The 19540-nt window shown below is 47.3% G+C and overlaps 1 pseudogene; it reads right to left on the bottom strand.

Moving 5' to 3' along the window:
* Nucleotides 1-13448: 13448 nt before the first annotated feature.
* LOC143937541 (U2 spliceosomal RNA) lies at nt 13449-13553 on the bottom strand (annotated as a pseudogene).
* Nucleotides 13554-19540: the final 5987 nt, after the last annotated feature.

The raw sequence follows: 19540 nt of genomic DNA, 5'->3' as shown, positions 1-19540 counted from the left end.
GCAAGGGCAGGTGATCCATGCAGCTTTTATCTCCTGAAATCCATCTGCCCATAGCTCAGGCATGCAGGCAGATGGGTGCGGTTATGTGAGAAATCCCCTCCTCCCAAGAAGACCTCTTGGGATGCATGACATCATTTTGGCCTAGGCTAGAAACCGGGAAGCTACTGTAGAAAATAATAAAATTTAAAACATATAAAGATAATATACCTTCCTATCTATTTACTAATGTTAGCAGCATAAGGATTAAAGCTAGCGCCTGCTGATTGAGAGAGCTTAGTCCTGCAGTATACAAATGGTCTCTTATCGTAAGACTGGGAATGATCACGTGAGAAGAGAAGAAGACCCCGCCAATAATGTCAGGTTATCACTGGATCTCCAGAACAGAAGCAGGCATACACTGAGGCTTGCTAAAATCATTGCTTACGGCTTCCCTGGAAACGATTAATCTTTTCTTCTCTAATAAACTGTCAGTTGTTGGTACATACTGGAAAGGTGAGTCACACGCGTCTCCTACCTCTCCCACAATGAGACACTAGACCCGGATTATTGACTCAAATGAACAGGAGCAACAGAGTGATTGGTACAGTATGCTTGGGTTGGGGGCAGGTATTGTAGTCCTAGATGTAAACAGTAAATGGCCCTGGATGCAGAGAGTGATTGGTGCTGGATGCAGTGATTGGACCTGGATGCAGAGAGTGATTGGTGCTGGATGCAGTGATTGGACCTGGATGCAGAGAGTGATTGGTGCTGGATGCAGTGATTGGACCTGGATGCAGAGAGTGATTGGTGCTGGATGCAGTGATTGGACCTGGATGCAGAGAGTGATTGGTGCTGGATGCAGTGATTGGACCTGGATGCAGAGAGTGATTGGCCCTGGATGCAGTGATTGGCCCTGGATGCAGTAATTGGCCCTGGATGCAGAGAGTGATTGGCCCTGGATGCAGTGATTGGCCCTGGATGCAGAGAGTGATTGGCCCTGGATGCAGTGATTGGCCCTGGATGCAGTAATTGGCCCTAGATGCAATGATTAGCCCTGGATGCAGACAGTGATTGGCCCTGGATGCAGTGATTGGCCCTGGATACAATGATTGGCCCTGGATCCAGATTGTGATTGGCCCTGGATGCAGACAGTGAAAGGCCCTGGATGCAGAGTGATTGGCCCTGGATGCAGAGAGTGATTGGCCCTGGACGCAATGAGTGGCCCTGGATGCAGTGATTGGCCCTGGATGCAATGATTGGCCCTGGATGCAGAGAGTGATTGGGCCTGGATGCAGTGATTGGCCCTGGATGCAGACAGTGATTGGCACTGGATACAATGATTGGCCCTGGATGTGGAGAGCAATTGGCCCGGGATGCAGTGATTGTCCCTGGATGCAGAGAGTGATTGGCCCTTGATGCAGTGATTGGCCCTGGATGCAGAGAGTGATTGGCCCTTGATGCAGTGATTGGCCCTGGATGCAGAGAGTGATTGGCCCTTGATGCAGTGATTGGCCCTGGATGCAGTGATTGGCACTGGATGCAGTGATTGGCACTGGATGCAGACAGTGATTGGCCCTGGATACAGATGGGGATTGGCCCTGGATGCAGATGGTAATTGGCCCTGGATGCCCTCGGAGATGAATGCTCCATGACCAAGTAAATGCAAGTGGCTGCAATAAGCTGTGAGAGCCGGAGGCCTCCCATCGCTTTCACATTTCGTTTTTTAGGCTGACCACAGGTCAGCTGCCATAAATCCAAGTCCTGGGGGGGGGGGGCATTCCATATCAAACCACCTTTGTTAGTACATTTTATGAGCATACGCTGTAGTGGGGGCACATGTCCCCATGGATCGCGGGCATATAGAATGTGCATATGATTTGCTTCTTCTCACCTGACTGGTAGGCCGTCTTTCTTAGTGAAGGTGACCCTCTCACAGCTTGATTCCAACATTTTTGGTTTATTCTTCTGTAGCCCCCTCTTAGATAGTCTTCTAGGCTCGTTAGGTAAATGACGTTTTTGTGGGTCTCCTATAATCAGTTAGGTGGCTTGCGATTGCTTTGGACTGTTCTGGGCTTCACCAGCTGCAGGTTTGATTGCATCCCCCTGCCTTCTGGAGGATTCCAGAATGAAGTGGGCTGGATGAAGCATATCGGCAACTAAATATTAAAGCGGAGCTCCTCCCAAAAGTGGGAAGCTCTGCTTGTTTGCACTCTCCACTGCCACGTTTGGCACTTTTTTTGGGGGGGGGAGGGGAGCAGGTACCTGGTTTTGACAGGTACCCGCTCCCACTTCTGGCTCAGATCGTTACGGCGCGCTGGGGTTCAGCCCCCCCTCCTTCCCCTGCAGTCTTCTGGGGCACATCACAGGTCCTAGAAGACTACGGGACCATTCCCACGGCACATCGCGATTCGCATATGCGCAGTTGAAAACAAGCTGTGAAGTCGACAGGCATCACTTCCTGTTACCCTCACTAGGGATGCCGGCTCGGGTGAGGACATTGCAGGGATCCCTGGACAGGTAAGTATCCTTATATTACAGAGCCTTGAAAAAGTATTCATACCCCTTGAAATTCTCCTCATCTTGTCATGTTACAACCAAAAACATAAATGTATTTTATTGGGATTTTATGTGATGGACCAACACAAAGTGTCACATAATTGTGAAGTGGAAGGAAAATGATAAATGGATTTCAGATTTTTTTACAAATAAATATGTGAAAAGTGTGGAGGAGGGGCATTTGTATGGCGCCCCCCGGAGTCAATACTTTGTAGAACCCCCTTTCGCTACAAGTCTTTTTGGGGGTGTCTCTACCAGCTTTGCACATCTAGAGAGGACATTTCTGCCCATTCTTCTTCTTTGTAAAATATCTCAAGCTCTGTCAGATTGGATGGAGAGCGTCTGTGATCAGCAATTTTCAAGTCTTGCCACAGATTCTCAATGGGATTTAGGTCTGGACTGTGACTGGGCCATTCTAACACATGAATATGCTTTGATGTAAACCATTCCATTGTAGCTCTGGCTGGATGTTTCGGGTCGTTGTCCTGCTGGAAGGTGAACCTCCGCCCCAAGTCTTTTTCAGACACAGGTTTTGTTCTAAGATTGTCCTGTATTTGTCTCCATCCATCTTTCCATCATGTCTGACCAGCTTCGCTGTCCCTGCTGAAGAAAACCATCCCCACCACATGATGCTGCCACCGCCATGTCTCACGGTGGGGATGGTGTGTTCAGGGGGATGGGCAGTGTTAGTTTTCCGCCACACATAGTGTTTTGCTTTTAGTCCAAAAAACTCATTTTTGGTCTCATCTGACCAGAGCACCTTCTTCCACATGTTTGCTTCCCCTCCCCCACATGGCTTCTCACAAACTACAAACAGGACTTCTTATGACTTTCTTTCTCCAATGTCTTTCTTCTTGTCACTCTTCCATAAAGGGCAGATTTGTGGAGAGACGACTAATAGTTGTCCTGTGGACAGATTCTCCCCCCTGAGCTGTGGATCTCTGCAGCTCCTCCAGAGTTACCATGGACCTCTTGGCTCTTCTCTGATGAATGCTCTCCTTGCCCGGCCCGGTCAGTTTAGGTGGACGGCCATGTCTTGGTAGGTTTGCGGTTGTGCCATACTCTTTCCATTTTCGGATGATGATGAAGCTCCGTGAGATGTTCAAAGCTTAGGATATTTTATTTATACCCTAACCCTGCTTTATACTTCTCCACAACTTTATCCCTGACCTGTCTGGTGTGTTCCTTGGCCTTCATGATTTGTTCACTAAGGTTCTCTAACAAACCTCTGAGGGCTTCACAGAACAACTGTTTTTATACTGAGATTAAATTACACACAGGTGGACCCTATTTACTAATTAGGTGACTTCTTAAGGCAATTGGTTCCACTAGATTTTAGTTAGAGGTACCAGATTAAAGGGAGCTGAATATAAATGCCCCCCCCCCCCCCCACACACACACACTTTTCACATATTTATTTGTAAAAAAAAAAAAATAGAAAACCATTTATAATTTTCCTTCCACTTTACAATTATGTGCCACTTTGTGTTGGTCTATCACATAAAATCCCAATAAAATACATTTGCGGTTTAATTTGTAACATGACAAAACGTGGGAAATTTCAAGGGGTGTACATACTTTTTCAAGACAATGTAAGTAACTACAAATACTGTAGCTGCTTAGTTTCAATTTTTTTTTCTGAAGGAGCCTGGAGCTCCTCTTTAATGTTGCCTCAACCAATCCCTGGGGGTGGGTACCCAGAAGGTGGCTGAGAGTGAGTATAAATAGTTTGAAGCCTGGAGCTGCCCTCTTCTTGTCCAGGGGAAGAAATTCTGGTTTTACCTGTTCTCATCAAGATCCCAGCTCAGGCAGAGCTGGGGGGGGGGGCATTCTGCTAAATTTTCTGAAGTTAAGAAAAGGGTTGGTTGGGGGTCTAGTAGATTCCCTGAGGAGTTGTCTGTCTGATACTGTAGGGATATCGGGGACATTGTGAGTACAGACGTGAACAAAGAGATCCTAGTGGAACACAATAAACTGCCCCTTTACTCACTATGCTTAGATGTAGGCACAGTCTGCTTTACTTCTGTTTCTTACAATCCCCTGGGCTCATAGACACATCCAGGGAATATAGGTTTACCTATTTCCCACCCTCTGCAGCTCACAGAGTCCACCCCTGATAAGCAGAGGTAGCTAGGCATGTGATTTGCAGCCAAATGTACAATTGTCCACTGTTAGTCCCAGTGTGCAGGCAGCTGGACTGGACCCCAATAGCAAACAGTTTTTACAGAAGACCCAGACACAGCTGAAAGCACTAATCCAATTGCTACCAGAATACTGTGCTTTAAGTAGGGTGGTCCTGCATCTCCAGCCGCTCACCTGTGCTACCAGCCCTAAGGTTCCTCCAGCTGCTTGCCTGTGTTACCAGCCCTGAGGCTCCTCCAGCCGCTTGTCTGTGCTACCAGTCCTGAGGCTCCTCCAGCCACTTGCCTGTATTACCAGCCCTGAGGCCCCTCCAGCCGTTTGCCTGTGTTACCAGTCCTGAGGCTCCTCCAGCCGCTTGCCTGTGTTACTAGTCCTAAATCTCCTTCAGCCATTTGCCTGTATTACCAGCCCTGAGACTCCTCCAGCCCCTTACCTGTGTAAAAAGTCCTGAGGCTTTTCTAGCCGCTTGCCTGTGTTACCAGTCCTGAGGCTCCTCCAGCCACTTGCCTGTATTACCAGTCCTGAGGCTCCTCCAGCCGCTTGTCTGTGTTACCAGTCCTGAGGCTCCTCCAGCCACTTGCCTGTATTATCAGCCCTGAGGCTCCTCCAGCCGTTTGCCTGTGTTACCAGTCCTGAGGGTCCTCCAGCCGCTTGCCTGTGTTACTAGTCCTGAGTCTCCTTCAGCCACTTGCCTGTATTACCAGCCCTGAGACTCCTCCAGCCCCTTACCTGTGTAAAAAGTCCTGAGGCCTCTCCAGCCACTTGCCTGTGTCACCAGTCCTGAGGCTTCATCAGCCACTTGCCTGTATTACCAGCCCTGAGGCTCCTCCAGCCAAATGCCCTTGTTACCAGCCCTGAGGCTCCTCCAGCCCCTTACCTGTGTAAAAAGTCCTGAGGCCTCTCCAGCCACTTGCCTGTGTTACCAGTCCTGAGGCTCCTTCAGCCACTTGCCTGTATTACCAGCCCTGAGGCTCCTCCAGCCAAATGCCCTTGTTACCAGCCCTGAGGCTCCTCCAGCCGCTTGCCTGTGTTACCAGCCCTAAAGCTTCTCCAGTCGCTTGCCTGTGTTACCAGTCGTGAGGCTCCTCCAGCCAATTGCCTGTGTTACCAGCCCTGAGGCTCCTCCAGCCGCTTGCCTGTTTTACCAGCCCTGAGATCCCTCCAGCTGTTCGTCTGCTACCAGACTTACCCTGGATTTCACTATGAGGGGTGCTGTCTGGGAGGATAAGCGCAAGTAGCTGTTGCATAGTATACTGGTTACTTAAAGTAGAATTCCAGCCTAAATCTAACTAGTCTTAAAAATGTATCTCTCTCCTAACACCTATGCTGACTAACCTGTGTAAAAAAAAAGACCTAGAAACTTACCTGGTCCAGTCAGGTGATCCCCAGTGTCAGTCAGTGTTGGCTTCAGAGGAAAGGAGAGAATGCTTGACAATGGCTAGGAGTTCTTGAAGTCAGTGTTCCCTCCTCTCCCATGCAGCTGCTGCTGGCTGACACAGGGAAGCCTGATCACGTGTCCAGACCATAGTAGGCTGAATACACATACATAAATTAGTCAGCATAGGTGTTAGGGGGAGGTAGGGCAAAATTAGGTTTAGGCTGGACTTTTCTTTAGTTTCTCTTACTTATACAGAGTGTGTTATGCTGTCACCTAGTACTCTGAATGAGCAAAAGGGATATTGCTCCTATGAACTACTGTTTGTATGGCTTCACAAACTTGTTAACATCATTCATTCAGCCATTTTAAAGCTTACTCCATTTTCCAGTTTGGAGAACAGCAAAAAAAAAGTAGGTGTACTAACTAGTGCACACAGAAATCTACAATTTGGAAAAAAATAAGTAATTTCTGTGTGGCTTCTGCTCATATACATTAGCAAGCAATGGCACAGAGTCAAGGTCAGGGGTCAGGCTAGGAGACCAGTAGCTATAGCAGTAGAGTCTCAGACCGACCAGCAGAATAAGTGCACAAGCAGGTAGATGACGCGGGCTCAAGGACAAGGTCTAAGCACTAACCAGTATTCACCGGAGCTCCAAAAGGTGGAAACGTTTTAGTACCAGGTTGCAGTCCTCAGGATACCCTCACCAGGAGGTAAACAAGCCAGGGTCCAGTAGCAGGTAGAGCAGGTAGGGATCAAGCAGAAGCGTAGTCAGTAAACAAGCCAAAGATCAGTGACAAGTAATCGCAGGTTGGGATCAGGCAGAAGCGTAGTTGAGGAAAAACCCAAAAGTCGGTAACGAGCAGTAGTGTAGATAAGGACAGCTGCAGGTATGCAAAGGAGCAAGATATCAGCTGAAGAGAGCACAATAATCTGGCAAATAGGAAGTGCAAAGGCATGGCTTAAATAGGAAGTTCATGGGAGGAGCAAAGGGTTCAAGGTTCATAAGAAACAAGTTACAAGACGAGATTATCCAAAGGTTCAGATAGGATACTGTCCAGCATCTCACGTGGCTCAGCAAGGAGAGTTTCTAACAGATGCAGCGGAGGGCATGGGTTCAGATCCTTGCTCTGGCACATGGTATTGAGTGTAATTTGCAAAATCTGTGATATATATACAGGGGAGTTCAAGGAAACCAAATCAAAAGTCCACTCAAACCCACAACTGGATTTCACAGAGCACCCCCCCCCCCCCCCCATGTTCACGGTCAGTCTGCTTCCTTAAGTCTCCATTCACACTTTTGCAACTTTGGACATCAAAGCAGCATGACAAGTCGTTCCCCATCATTTCCATTGATAGCAATTCTTATATGAGCGACTTCAAAGTAGTTCACGCGACCACTTTAGTCAAACTTTCATGCAAATTGAGGGCCATAGACTTCAATGGTAACCCTCAAAATTTGCATGGAAGTCGTACCTGAATGTCATGCAATGCAACAGTTGTCCATTATCACTGGTCAAAGCCAAAGTCGTAACCAAGTTGCGCCCATCCGACGTTGCACTCCAAAGTTGGTACAAGTGTGAATGGTGAAATGTTTGCTCCACGAGAGATCCATTGGTGTACAGTCACCTGTAAGCTGTACGCCAAAGTCACCCTGCACCCTGCAAAAAAAATAAAAAAAATGTAAGCATTATACAATGATCTCTGATTTCAAGTGGATTCTCTCCGCAGGCAGTAAAAAAGGCTTTGCTCAGCAATGCGTAGTGTGAGCCCCTGGAGCACTGCAGGTTCCTATCATTCCAAATATCGCTAATTACATCAGGACTGTTCGGCAGGTTCTAAAGAAAACCCCCCAGGACTGTTTTGCACAGATGACAGACAGGACAAGGTGGTTGAACCAGCCCGGTGTGCGAGGCTGTGACATTAAACAAGCGGCTGGAATGGGGTTTGTTTCTGCTCTTTTCCGTCTGTTATCACTTCCATATTACACTTGGGATAATGGGGCATCGGGTGATTTTTTTTTTCCCCCCCGAGCCCTCCTTTCTGATACTTCGGTAACCCCAGGCAACAAATAAAATCAATCAGCAAGCAATTGGCGCTTCTCAGGCAACGCCGCAGCTGTTCTCACATCAAAAAGTTCACCGTTTCTTCTGCAGACACATTCAGAAGGCTTTTTACAGTGCTTCTAGCATGACTATGTGGTGTAGGCTCCCTTTCTCAGAACGACTTTCGATGTTTGTGAAGGTTCTCTGTTATTCAGGTTATGGTGGGGTTGATTTACTAAAACTGGTGCAGCTCTCCAGGGCCGTCTTTAATATTGATTGGCCCCCGGGCAAAAAATTTCTTGGGCCCCCTCTTCCATGCAGTTTTGCACTCCACCTGCTCTGAGACATACAATAAATAGCAGCTGGACTTAAAAACAGTTTACTTTATCAGATCAGGCAGCAATTGCGATTGGTTGCCAGCGGTTACAGCATATCATTACTGCTTAATGACTGGTTGCTAAAGGTTACAGCACACATTACGGCTCACTGACTGGTTGCTAGAGGTTACAGCACATTATCTCCTCACTGCAGGGGAGCATGATATACATATGAATGCTGCCTTTATTTACATATCAACGCTGCCAGCCGCATCTATTTACTTACTAATGCCGCCACTATTAACATATAAATGCCGGTTATTTACATGTAAACACAGGGTCTGCAGGTGAGTCATCTGTACACAACAATAGGACAGAGCTGGGCAGCATTAGTAGCAGCACTTCACACAGATATTGGGACACGGCACAGGACTAAAACTTCAAGGGACAAGGGAATTTTCACTGGGATAGTTGGCAAGTATGAAGCAGCTGCTTTGGGGCGCCACAACAATGACAGGGCCCAGGGCAGCTGCCCTTTTGCCCTGCCTTAAAGACGGCCCTGCAGCTCTCCATAGAAACCATTGCCAATCAGCTTTCAATTTTTTTTTTTTTTTGTCAAAGCTTAATTGAACAAGCTGAAGGTAGAAGCTGATTGGCTACCATGCACAGCTACACCGGATTGTGCACTTTGCAGTCTTAGTAAATCAAGCCCACCATGTCTAGTAGCAGTTAGTCATTCAGTGGGACTTGTTCTATAATGTTGAAGACGTTTTATAGCTTATCCAAGCTTATCCAAGCTACTTCTTTAGAACTGAAAGTTTTGAAATATCTTCAACATTACAGAACAAGTCCAGTTGAATGTAACTACTACTATTAGATACATCAGGGAGATGTTCCTAAACCTCTGGGGGAAGCTAGAAAATGATGACACAGACAGCTATAAAATCCAGAGGGGTTCTAACAATTCCCTACCTTATATGAAAGAAGTTTTGGGTGGAATTCCACATTAAACGCACATCAAAGGCTATTTGACAGTAGAATTTGCAAACTTTTCATGCTTGGTTGGACTGTGCCTTTAAGAAGCTAAAGAAATACCCTTTTACATTGGACTAGGGCACCTATTCTCAACCAGGGTGCTGTGGAACCCTATATTTCCTTCAGGGGTTCCTAGGGGTTTCTTGAGCTGTAGCTGACTGACTTCCTATCCAGGGGTGGACTGACAACTCATGGGGCCCCCAGCCAATCAGAGATTATGGGGCCACACAGTATACACAAATACACACACACATAGTATACAATCACACAGTATACACAAACATGTTTCTATTGGCTGAGAAGCTACTGGAGAGGTGGGGCAGCTATAATCTCTGGGTTTTTAGACCAAAAGGATGTCGGTAAGGGACATTTCAGAGACAGATGTAAAAAAAACACAAATTTTTACATACTGCCCCTGGTTTTACTGAGGCTGGCAACCCTGATGGGGCCCCCTAGTGGCATGGGGCCCTCGGGCAGTGCCCGAGTGGCCCAATGGTCAGTCCACCCCTGTTCCTATCTTATGGTTGCCGTATGGTTCAACGCCACTTGGCAAAGTCAGCGGTATGACTCCAAAGATCTGTAAACTGTCTTCAAGGGTGGAATTCTGACTGCTACGGTAAGGGGGCCCTTTTCCCCACTGATCCCCAAGGATTCATTTTATTAGGGGTTCCCTGAGACCAGTACAATTATTTCAAGGGTTCCTTTGGTGGAAAAAAAAAAAAGGTTGAGAAAGTTCCCACTGATCATAATGATCTTTTTAGCTATCTGTAAGTGGGGAATTCTTCCCCCTGAACTCAAATTCTTCCCCCCGAACTCAAATAAAGGAGTATTCTTCCCACTGATCTCAAATGAAGGCGTATCCTTACCATGGACCATCCCACCAATCTGCAGTAGTAGATGCAGTAATTTTTTATCATTTTCCCTGAGACCATAAAATTATTGCAAGGGTTCCTTTGATGGTAAAAAAAAAGGCTGAGAAAGGGTGGACTAGAGTCTTCAGCCCATCAACAATGGACCACAGATCATCAGATGTTTCGTCAACAAATTACCAAACGTCTGCTTCTTCTAAAAGGCGTTGACAATATGAGATTAAACCTCATCGTGAATGGGCCTTCTCCCTTTTGCTTGTCTTGTCTATGGATTGTAAAGATATTTGAGAGCAAGACTGGTCTTTTGATCCATCTTTAATTTTTCTCTTTTGTCTAAAGCAACCAGGGCTGGACTGGGGCAGAAATTTCGCCCTGGACTTCATCCAGACCAGCCCACTTACATTTTGAGTGTCCCATCAGCACTCCCTTACATCAGAGTGTCCCATCACCCGCCCCCTTACATTACAGTGTCCTATCACCCGCCCCCTTACATCAGAGTGTCCCATCTGCACCCCTTACATCAGAGTGTCCCATCAGCAGCCCCCTTACATCAGAGTGTCCCATCTGCACCCCTTACATCAGAGTGTCCCATCAGCACCCCCTTATATCAGAGTGTCCCATCAGCACCCCCTTACATCAGAGTGTCCCATCACCAGCCCCCTTATATCAGAGTGTCCCATCAGCAGCCCCCTTACATCAGAGTGTCCCATCACCAGCCCCCTTATATCAGAGTGTCCCATCAGCAGCTCCCTTACATCAGAGTGTCCCATCAGCACCCCCTTACATCAGAGTGTCCCATCACCAGCCCCCTTACATCAGAGTGTCCCATCAGCACCCCCTTATATCACAGTGTCCCATCAGCAGCCCCCTTACATCAGAGTGTCCCATCACCAGCCCCCTTATATCAGAGTGTCCCATCAGCAGCCCCCTTACATCAGAGTGTCCCATCACCAGCCCCCTTATATCAGAGTGTCCCATCAGCAGCTCCCTTACATCAGAGTGTCCCATCAGCACCCCCTTAAATCAGAGTGTCCCATCACCAGCCCCCTTACATCAGAGTGGCCCATCGCCAGCCCCCTTACATCAGAGTGTCCCATCAGCACCCCCTTATATCAGAGTGTCCCATCAGCAGCTCCCTTACATCAGAGTGTCCCATCAGCACCCCCTTACATCAGAGTGTCCCATCACCAGCCCCCTTACATCAGAGTGTCCCATCACCAGCCCCCTTACATCAGAGTGTCCCATCACCAGCCCCCTTACATCAGAGTGGCCCATCACCAGCCCCCTTACATCAGAGTGGCCCACTGAGCCATCGGCCCACCGGGAAACTCCTGGTAGTCCCGATGGCCAGTACATGCCTGAAAGCAACCTTTCCCAATGAGAGTTTTGGGGAACCCTATGGTTCAGCCAAAGGTTGCTGGGGGTTCCTTGAGCAATTTCTGCTTCTCAGGTAAGTTCTCACTGACTTCCCAATGATCTTTTATAGTAATTCTTATCAGTGGTTCCCTAGGACCAGAAAATTCTTTCAAGGGTTCCTTTGGTGATAAAAAGGTTGAGAAAGGCTGAACTAGAGTCTTCAGCTCATCCACAACGGACCGCAGTTCATCAGATATTTCATCAACAACTTACCAAATATCTGCTTCTCCCTAAAGAGGTTGTAAACTCTACAAAAAGAACAAAAAAAACCCGTAAGACAAAGGCATAATCGCATACTAGCTCATTATGAAATACTTACCTTAGAACAAAGCTGTTTCAGCGGCGCCCGCACACCGCTGATACCACTGACATTTTCCCCTTCTTTTGGTTCCTTCTGTTTCTTCTGGGTTTGTGGGCTTCGGCGCTGTGATTGGCCAAAACCGCAATGACGTCACTCCCACGCATGCATACGGGTGCTGCAGGTCATGGCAGAGGGCCCTGAAGAAATGGCACGATTGGTCATTCCTTCACTGCGCATGCGCCGATGACGTCAGCGGCAACGTATATAGTAAATATCTTCTAAACGGTGCAAGTTTGGGAGATATTTACATTATTTTATTTTTTTTTTTATTGAAAGCCTGTGGCATGCAAAACACACTCAAAAACTTCTCCCGGTGCATAAAAAATGTGCACACACATAAAGAGTGACACAAAAAAGTGCAGACGGGTACACAAGTCCTCTAAAATCAGAGGACCTTGTCCTGAATCCCCCGGGCGTTAGGCTCCTGACAGGGACAAGGACACCTAAAACTTGGTCTTCCTGGCCGAAACCAGTCAGACCCCGTTCTTTGGAAGGTCTGCCGAGACAGACCCACCCAAATACTAGGTGAGGCTCCCCCGAAGGGAGACCCCCAACCCTAAGGAAGAGGGCAAACTAAGGTTTGTCCACCACCTCCCCAGACTTTCAGGACAGGCCCCAGAACCTGTGACCCTACTCATCACAGCAAACGTGCAAAGTGACAAAACAAGACGTGACAAACACACACTGAAAAATAAATAAAAAGTGGGGAAGGGATAGTGGATAGGAGAGTGAAAAGGTGGTCGTTGTGTGAAACAATGACCAGGCCCTCCGGCCAGGAATAAAAAATTCCTCTGGTCCCAGCCAAAAGGCCCGGCCCAAGAGGCAGGTGCTAAAAAAGCGTGTTATGGTGCAGTGACCGTGGTGCCCAAAATCAAAGTGACCCTCACTCACAGTGATTCTTAGGCACCCCTGGACTGCTACTCCAGGGGCACATACTCCATAGGCTTTCAAGACCGCCCTGACCCATGGTCCAGACCACAGCAGCCCCCACCCCAGACAGGAAGGCATGAAGATCAGGGAGCTTGGTGAGAGCCCTTTACCATCAGGCTCCACCGTCGCTCCCGTCACTCCTTCCTAATTACAATCAGGAAGTACTAACCGCTCCCCCCCCCCAGCGTAGGGAGCAGCCGGTTTTCCTTCCCGAAAAACTGTCCAGGGCTAGAACTACCCCAATCCAGGCCAGAAGGCCAGGTACTCGACCCTCTGGATCAGACCAGGCAGCACCCATCCTCACCAGGAGCATCCTTCCAGACGGCTCAGACACGACCATGCATCGGCCCCCAGTTTTCTGTCGGCGGCATGACGTGGCCCCCACCGAAACCGTCCTTCCGGATGCTAATTACGCCATCGGAGAGCGCTGCCCAAACCCTCTCTATTAGGGATGGAACAGCGCCTCCTTTGGCAACTGATAAGAACAGATACTACACTTGATCCTAGCCAAAAGGCCGAGAAGGGAGATATTTACAGTAGCTACAGGTAAGCCTTACTATAGGCTTACCTGTAAGTACAATTAAACAGGAATACTTTACTTGCTCTTTGACACTGTGAGCTTGAAACTTATTGTGAACAGGTCTTTTTGATAATCTTTTGTATGGATCGTACAGATGCTTGAGAGCAAGACTGGCCTTTGATCCATCTTTAATTTTTCTTTTTGTCTTAGGCATCCTTTCCCAATAAGGGTTCTGGGGAAACCTATGGTTCCTCCAAAGGTTCCTAGGGGGTTCCTTGAGCAATAAGCAATCTCTGCCTCTAAGGCAAGTTCCCACTGACCTCAAAATGATCTTTTTAGCTATCTGTAAGTGGGGGGATTCTTCCCGCTGACCTCAAATTTAAGAGTATTCTTACCATTGACCATCCCACCAATGTGCAGCTGTAGATACAGTAACTCTTATCAGGAGTTCCCTGAGACCAGAAAATGATTTCAAGGGTTCCTTTGGGGGTAAAAAGGTTGAGAAAGGCTGGACTAGAGTCTTCAGCCCATCCACAATGGACCACAGATCATCAAATGTTTCGTCAACAAATTACCAAACATCTGCTTCTCCTTAAATTAGTCGTCGACAATGTGAGATTGATATTTGAAACTAAGACTGGTCTTCGACCCATCTTTTCTTAAGCATCTTTTCTCAATGAGGGTTCCGTGGAACCCTATGTTTCCTCCAAAGTTTCCTAGGGATTCTTCAAGCAATAAGCAATTTCGGCATCTCAGGTAAGTTCCCAGTGACCTCAAAATGATCTTTTTAGCTATCTGTAAGTGGGGGGATTCTTCCCGCTGACCTCAAATTTAAGAGTATTCTTACCATTGACCATCCCACCAATGTGCAGCTGTAGATACAGTAACTCTTATCAGGGGTTCCCTGAGACCAGAAAATGATTTCAAGGGTTCCTTTGGTGGTAAAAAGGTTGAGAAAGGCTGGACTAGAGTCTTCAGCCCATCCACAATGGACCACAGATCATCAAATGTTTCGTCAACAAATTACCAAACATCTGCTTCTCCTTAAATTAGTCGTCGACAATGTGAGATTGATATTTAAAAACTAAGCCCACGTACACACGGTCGGAGATTTTGGCAACCAAATCCGTTGGATTTTGTCTGTCGGATTTAGTCCGACGGATTGTGTCCGAAACTGTTGCATACACACGGTCGGGCCAAGTTGAATGATTTAGCGGTTGCCAAGAACGCTGTGACGTTATTTCGTTACGATGAGACTACATTCAGGCTAGTAGCCAATAGCTTTGATGTAGGAATTTGATCTGAGCATGCGTGGCACTTGGTCCGATGAAAATGCTCTACACATGATCGGATTAGGTCCGTCCGGCCCAGTTGGTCGGGGAAATATTTCCAACATGTTGGAAAATTGGGTCGGACGGAGATTCGGACGGAATCAGTCCGATGCATACCGCACACAGTCGGATTATCTGACGACACGGTCCGATAGGACTCATTCCGACAGATTCTCCGACCGTGTGTACAAGGGCTAAGACTGGTCTTCGACCCATCTTTTCTTAAGCATCTTTTCTCAATGAGGGTTCTGTGGAACCCTATGTTTCCTCCAAAGTTTCCTAGGGATTCTTCAAGCAATAAGCAATTTCGGGCCTCTCAGATAAGTTCCCACTGACATCATTGATCTTTTTAGCTATCTGTAAGTGGGGGGGATTCTTCCCACTGACCTCCCACCAATGAGCAGTTGTAGATACACTAATTCTTATCAGAGGTTCCCTAGGACCAGAAAGTTTTTTCAAGGGTTCCTCACAGGGGCGTAACTATAGGGGGGGCAGCAGTCGCGACCGCAACTGGGCCCTGTGCTGCAGGGGGCCCATGCAGCCCCCTCTACATATGGCCAGCAGCAGCATAGGCAGCTAGGGGTACCAGTGCACCATACACACGGGTGGCTGGAGGTGGAGGGTGACTAGCAGAGCTCCATGCTCGACTATCGCACTGGCTGCTCTTTAGTTGTGCATTCCCCGCATGACCTGTGTCCTCAGCCGGCTCCTCGGAGTACCCCTCTTCTGCTCCATGCATTGCCGCTCAGTCTGATGTCTGTTCTCCCCAGCCAGAGTTTAGAGCTGCCCTGGAGAAAAGGACATCATCTCTTCTGGGGACGGGGACTCCATCCTGCCTAGGGACAGTCCCCCAATGGGGCACCTAAAAATTAAAAAAAAATAATAAAAAAAACTACTGATGCCAGTGGTGGAACTACAGGGCTCACAAAGGTCCTGTGACCACGCCCTGGAGTTCCACCGCCGGACTCGGAGGGAAGGGCCCTGGCTGGGGTTCAGGGGGGCCCTTCATGGTTTCTTGCATCGGGGCCCTGAAGGTTCTAGTTACGCCACTGGTTCCTCAGTATAAAAAAGGTTGAGAAAAGACACTCTAATGCCGCGTACACACACGACCGGACTTTCCGACAGAGTAGGTCGGACAATCCGATTGTGTGTGGGCTAATCCGATCGTTTTTCATTTAAAAAAAATCCGACCGACCTAGAAATAGAACATGTTTCAAATCAGTCTGACGGACTCAATTCCTATCGGGAAAACCGTTCATCAAAACGAACGGACTTTCGAACGAACTTAGTCCGTTCGTGTGTGTGGCCAAGTCGGAAAGTCCGTCGGAATTCCGCCGAAAGTCCGTCGGGAAGACCGTCGGACCTAGTCTGCCGGAAAGTCCGGCCGTGTGTCTACGCGGCATAAAGGTAGGAAGCCAAATTTGAAGCACTTTTTCAGGTGCAAATCCGACGGACCTAGAAATAGAACATGTTTCAAATCTGTCTCCGACCGACTCAATTCCTATCGGGAAAACCGTTCATCTGTATCCTGGTCCGACGGACCAAATACGATGCAAGGGAAGCTATTGGCTACTGGCTATTGAACTTCCTTTTTTTAGTCCCGTCTTACGTCATGGCGTTCAAAACTAACGGACTTTCGAACGAACTTAGTCCGTTGGTGTGTGGCCAAGTCGGAAAGTCCTTCGGAATTCCGCCGAAAGTCCGTCGGGAAGACCGTTTGACCTAGTCTGCCGGAAAGTCCGGTCGTGTGTCTACGCGGCATAAAGGTAGGAAGCCAAATTTGAAGCACTTTGAAGCAAACATTGCTTCTTCTATTGCCTACCTGCATCATGCAATGGTTTGAATCCTGCTACTTATATGTTCTTTCTTATCATTCATAATAAGGCTGGCATTTTCATGCTGATTTTGTATTTTATAGGTTTGTGCAATGCGCGGAAAAAAAATTAAATAAAAATAAAGCAGAGACAAAAGAAAGACTGGAAACGTTGAAGAGCAAACAAGATTAAAAAAGCAAGCACAAGTTTAAAAAAAATAAAAAAATAAAAAAAGTTTGTACAATTATTCGTTGGCACGGGATTTTACACTGATCCTGGCTGCCATATGCTTGGAGTGACAATATACAATTAACTGCCGCCCTACACAAAGGCCCAGCTAGAACAGCAGTTACCCAGCAGGCAGCCTCGGTGAAATAAAAGGGGTTTATTGGGATGTGAATAGGGGCTCCTGTGTGAACGGAGACTCAGACAACCCGTAGAAAGGTCTGTGTGTTTACACCTTTGTACATGTTGTAGATTATTGTATACAGTAAAGAGAGGGCACTCAGCAGGTTAAGCCGGTCATTGTATAATGGCTGGACTTTAATTATGCAGACAAACTGATAAACGCCCGAGTCGCCAAGCCGGGAGACTACTGGCCAAAATAAAGACTCCAATCTCCACCCCATTTCGGTCAATGTTCGGTGTATGAAAAATCTTTTTCTTTTTTTTTCCTTTTCGGCGAAGAAAAAGAGTCAGCAATAATGATGGAATCTTCTGACGCTCAGAAGCTCGCACCCTTGTTCTGGGTCAGAGCCTCAAAGTACTGAAGCCTCTGGAACAGCCAGGAGCCGGGCAAACCGGCATTTTAAGGAGAAGCGATCATCAATGGTTTCTCTTCGTATTTTCTTACTAAAGGTTTTCTTTACTCGGAGCTACATGTTGCATATGATGCCCTAGACCAGGGGTCTCCAAACTTTCAAACAGTTTACTGTCCTTCAGATTTTAGGGGGGGGGAGGGGGGCAGAGTGGCCGGTGGGAGTAGAAAATGCCACAGTATCAGGGGGAGCAAAAAAAAGGACATAGTGCCTGTAATCAGCAGAAGGAAGAGTAGTGCCCCATCATTGGTATTAGTGGAAGGAGTAGTGCCCCATCATTGGTATTAGTAGGAGGAGTAGTGCCCCATCATTTGTATTAGTAGGAGGAATAGTGCCCCATCATTGGTATTAGTAGGAGGAATAGTGCCCCATCATTGGTATTAGTAGGAGGAGTAGTGCCCCATCACTGGTATTAGTAGGAGGAGTAGTGGCCCATCATTGGTATTACTAGGAGTAGTAATGCCCCATCATTGGTATTACTAGGAGTAGTAGTGCCCCATCATTGGTATTAGTAGGAGGAGTTGTGGCCCATCATTGGTATTACTAGGAGTAGTAGTGCCCCATCATTGGTATTAGTAGGAGGAGTAGTGCCCCATCATTGGTATTAGTAGGAGGAGTAATGCGTCATCATTGGTATTAGTAGGAGGAATAGTGCTCCATCATTGTTATTAGTAGGAGGAATAGTGCCCCATCATTGTTATTAGTAGGAGGAGTAGTACCCCATCACTGGCATTAGTAGGAGGAGTAGTGGCCCATCATTGGTATTACTAGGAGGAGTAGTGCCCCATCATTGGTATTAGTATCAGGGGGAGCAAAAAATTTACATAGTGCCTGTAATCAGCAGAAGGAAGAGTAGTGCCCCATCATTGGTATTAGTGGAAGGAATAGTGCCCCATCATTGGTATTAGTAGGAGGAGTAGTGCCCCATCATTTGTATTATATTTTCTTACTAAAGGTTTTCTTTACTCGGAGCTACATGTTGCATATGATGCCCTAGACCAGGGGTCTCCAAACTTTCAAACAGTTTACTGTCCTTCAGATTTTAGGGGGGGGAGGGGGGCAGAGTGGCCAGTGGGAGTAGAAAATGCCACAGTATCAGGGGGAGCAAAAAAAAGGACATAGTGCCTGTAATCAGCAGAAGGAAGAGTAGTGCCCCATCATTGGTATTAGTGGAAGGAGTAGTGCCCCATCATTGGTATTAGTAGGAGGAGTAGTGCCCCATCATTTGTATTAGTAGGAGGAATAGTGCTCCATCATTGGTATTAGTAGGAGGAATAGTGCCCCATCATTGGTATTAGTAGGAGGAGTAGTGCCCCATCACTGGTATTAGTAGGAGGAGTAGTGGCCCATCATTGGTATTACTAGGAGTAGTAATGCCCCATCATTGGTATTACTAGGAGTAGTAGTGCCCCATCATTGGTATTAGTAGGAGGAGTTGTGGCCCATCATTGGTATTACTAGGAGTAGTAGTGCCCCATCATTGGTATTAGTAGGAGGAGTAGTGCCCCATCATTGGTATTAGTAGGAGGAGTAATGCGTCATCATTGGTATTAGTAGGAGGAATAGTGCTCCATCATTGTTATTAGTAGGAGGAATAGTGCCCCATCATTGTTATTAGTAGGAGGAGTAGTACCCCATCACTGGCATTAGTAGGAGGAGTAGTGGCCCATCATTGGTATTACTAGGAGGAGTAGTGCCCCATCATTGGTATTAGTATCAGGGGGAGCAAAAAATTTACATAGTGCCTGTAATCAGCAGAAGGAAGAGTAGTGCCCCATCATTGGTATTAGTGGAAGGAATAGTGCCCCATCATTGGTATTAGTAGGAGGAGTAGTGCCCCATCATTTGTATTATATTTTCTTACTAAAGGTTTTCTTTACTCGGAGCTACATGTTGCATATGATGCCCTAGACCAGGGGTCTCCAAACTTTCAAACAGTTTACTGTCCTTCAGATTTTAGGGGGGGGAGGGGGGCAGAGTGGCCAGTGGGAGTAGAAAATGCCACAGTATCAGGGGGAGCAAAAAAAAGGA

The sequence above is a fragment of the Lithobates pipiens genome, unplaced genomic scaffold (assembly GCF_037356315.1).
Source record: "Lithobates pipiens isolate NorthernLeopardFrog02 unplaced genomic scaffold, aLitPip1_a1.2 Scaffold_28, whole genome shotgun sequence".
Lineage (NCBI taxonomy): Eukaryota > Metazoa > Chordata > Amphibia > Anura > Ranidae > Lithobates > Lithobates pipiens.
The sequence above is the reverse complement of the archived record's forward strand: the minus strand, read 5'-3'. Positions and strand labels throughout refer to the sequence as shown.